Below are 3,674 nucleotides of genomic sequence, written 5' to 3' on the forward strand. Positions count from 1 at the left end.
CAGGCCAGAGGAAGGCTCTGAAAAAAGGGCAAAGCTCAATTTCCCAGGAGTCGGGGATAGAAGGCTGTTCTTTTTAAAGTGCAAACTGATAACCAAAAGAGGAGATGACAACAAACACAATAGCAAACCCCACCTAAAAGTAGTGGTGGTATCATCTCTTCTTGTACCAGGCTATAATTTCTTATTACGTGATCTTTTTATGATGTTCCCTTTCAGATATGAGTCCCTCACAGGAGCAAAGAAATTACAGCAGGTCTATGTGTGAGATCAATTTCAATTATCTAAACATGTGAAGAGACATTCTGACAAAGTACTATACATAAGGAGCAGGTTGCTGCTAAGAATGGGGCCAGGTGAAATATTTAAACCTGACTTCTACCTTGTAGTGAATTGCTTTTTGGAAACTTTGGGTTTACTGAGCTTTCCTGATAGACAGAAAAGTCAGCTGCTCAAAAATAAGCAAACATCCTAGCCTTTGTTTAAAATATTTCATTTAAGACTGTAACTCACAAGGGAAAGAATTCAGATTTCAAGTGTAAAATGAGATGTGTGGAACAGGAGTAAACTAGAAAATTCTGTCTTTATTTTTCTGTGTGTTGAGTGAGATGATGCATCAATTTAGAACAATATCCTGAAGCATCAGTGTCAGGGGTAACAGATACAAGTTGGTGCTCTCTTATTAAGTGCTTCTTGACATCATAGGAGCATAGGTTGCTTCCATGCTACTGCACATTTATTTTGACAGATTCTTCTCTGCATTGTACTTGTGGCACATTAATACCTATTCACTCTAGTGACCCAAGTGAGGTACATTAGGCAGGACATACAAGAGAATAAATACTGTAATATTTTGTTTAAGCTAGAGGCAGCTGTTGTCTGTGGCAGATGCGATGATTTGGGGAATCTGTCTAAGAAGAATTTTTGTGTTATGGATCCTCTACATTTGTGTGATATGGAAAACTGTAATACTCCATTTTATCAGAAAGCTGATCTTTGTGTTGCTACTGCCTTTCATCCTCTGACTCTAACTAATGTTCCTAAGAAGACCTGGTACAGGACTCACAATGATAATTAGTGGTACCATTGCAATGTACTCATTCTGAGCAATAAGCTGTCTCCTGTCAAGTCAAACTGGTTAATCACTGCACAACTTAGTTTGGCAATGCTGACACCTGGCAAGGTACTGTCGTCATCAGATGGATGAATCAGAAACTTATCTGACAGAGAATGGAGAATGTACCCTCTTGAATCATTTTAAACCTTGATTAGCTTGTACAGCTGAGAAACAGCCTGCAGGGGGAAATCCTTAAGACAGGGAAATCCCAGCACTGTTGTATGCACATGAATTGCCAAGGACATCCAAGGGGGAGAATGAGTCAAGGGTCTAGGGACAGCAGCTCTTCAATGAAGATTTTGTCCTTGGAATTCAATTAAAACTTAAAAAAAAAAACCCAAAACCAAAAAAAAACCACAGGTAAATAAAACTTTGGACAAAATTACTCATTTTTGCACATTTAGTTACATACTGCATTTGTGTTCTTGAAGAGTTAATACATACACAAAAAGGTTTGCTTCTTCCCTAAAACTGTGGTAAAGTGAAACTCTGGGAGGTCTCATTCCTCAGGAAACAGTACTGTATGGAGGACCTGCTCCTCAGGAGCTTGTTTACTGACTCCTAAGGCAGGTAGGGTGTCTGGAATCTTGATCACCCCCAAAGGCTCAAGACACGCAAAGATTTTGTGTTGCAGATGACTCAATCTCTTGCGTGTCTGACAAAGTGAACACGGCCAGATGTTGAAACAGCTTCAGACATGGTAAGACTGATGTGCTTGCTAGATATACTCAACTTAAAACAATTATGAGAAGTTACTGATCTCCTCTGGGGAGCGAGATTCTTGTCATCCCGGGAAAACCTCTTCCAAGGGACTAGGTCTCCTATAATCCTTGCAGCCTTCAGAGAGAAAGAGGGAACACATGAATGAGCACGAGAGAGAGAAGACACCTTTGTTTTTGCATGGATTTGCAGGATAAACAGACTCTGGACAACTGCTAGGTATTGAGCTAGATTTTGCCTTTCAGAGCAAAGGCAGTGAGAAGAGGGTGAGAGGAGGTGCCAGGGATATGTGCGATACACTGATGAATCCCTGCAGTAGCCCAGTGGAAGTGGAAGGAGCCCATGGTCAGATGGAAGCCTGTCATTGCAAGCTTGGCAATGGTAACTTACTGCTAAATAAACATGAAGGAATGGAGGATGTAAAACTGGGAAGTGATATTTTTAAAGACTTTAAAAAAGCATTGCATTTGCTTGGTAAACCCATGGAAATTGGCAATGATATAGAAAATTGAAGCAAGTGGATCAATTGGGTGCAGTGAGGAAAAATGTCATGGAAGGACTTCTGTAAGATTGAAGCTCTTTACAAAAGAACATCCCAAAAGGATAGTGAAAGCCACTCAGCTGCTTGAGGGAATTGTACCCCAATACAGTGGGCAAAGAAGGAAGACATGAGACCCTCTAACATGAGAATGAGAATTTGATGATTGATCTGCAGTAATATCTGGGAATTGCACAGGAATGTGGATGCTGACTCACACATGATATGACTGCAGTGAGAAGGGTCACACTGACTCACACATGATATGACTGCAGTGAGAAGGGTCATGCAGAGCAATGCTAGAAAAGAAGGGACCCAAAATAAGCTTCATATTAGTCTCTGGTGCAGAATGTCACATGGAGCTGTGCAACTGTTCATATCTGGGGAAGTTATGGAAATTTGGAAAATGGGTTTCTGAAGTCTGAACAATAACTTCTGGATAGATGGACAATGGATTTCTTTGCTGTTGAGTTATGCTGTTAAGTGCCAGAAAAGATGACTTTTACATGAACGCATCAAGCAAATAGTTACTAGGCAAATGGTTTGGTGTGGTGAAGTGGCCCTGCCTCAGAAAGCAGAAGACATAATAAATCGTGTATTGCAATAGTGTTCCAGCAAAGAATGGAAAAAGAATAGGAAAAAAGCATCCATCAGATGAGTCTGGTTTTGAAGTCCAGGCTTACAGATGAATTTTAAATTTTAACTATCAGACTTCTCACAGGTCATGGATTCTTTTGTGCAACATTTCTGATGCACACAGACATTTTGCTTCCTTTATAGAAGAGAGCTATGACAACACCAAAGGAAAATGTGAGCCAGTAGATTTCATAAACAGTCATTTATAAGAAAACTACAATCAAAAAGATTAAAATGTCTCCCTTCAAAATAGAAAGTGGCCTAACATCACCCTGTCCTTCAGGTTCCCTCAGCATCCTGATTAAAAAATCCTCAACGACAACAAAATCTATGTAGCCACTTGATGATTTCCCATCCAATAAAGAGCTGTATAAAATGCAAGCAGGATAAAGAGCACAGGAGAGGTGATGTTTGTGTTACAGAAAAGGATCCGTGTAAGACAAGAGCAGCCTTTGTGCAGCTGTATCTCGTGGGATCATCAATGGATCATGGGTTTGCTTTGGTTTGGTTTGGTTTTGATGTGTAAGCCTTTGCTTGAGGCAGAAGTAGGCAATCAATATTTGCTGTCAGCAGCCAACTACTTTACAAAATGGTTGGAAGTTTCTCCAGGAAGGAGCCAAGAGACTCTGAGAGTAATAAAATTCTTGACCATATCTGATAAAGTCA

Source organism: Pezoporus occidentalis, unplaced genomic scaffold (genome assembly GCF_034315485.1).
Source record: "Pezoporus occidentalis ecotype Australia unplaced genomic scaffold, CSIRO_AGI_Poc_V1 ctg174, whole genome shotgun sequence".
Taxonomy (NCBI): domain Eukaryota; kingdom Metazoa; phylum Chordata; class Aves; order Psittaciformes; family Psittacidae; genus Pezoporus; species Pezoporus occidentalis.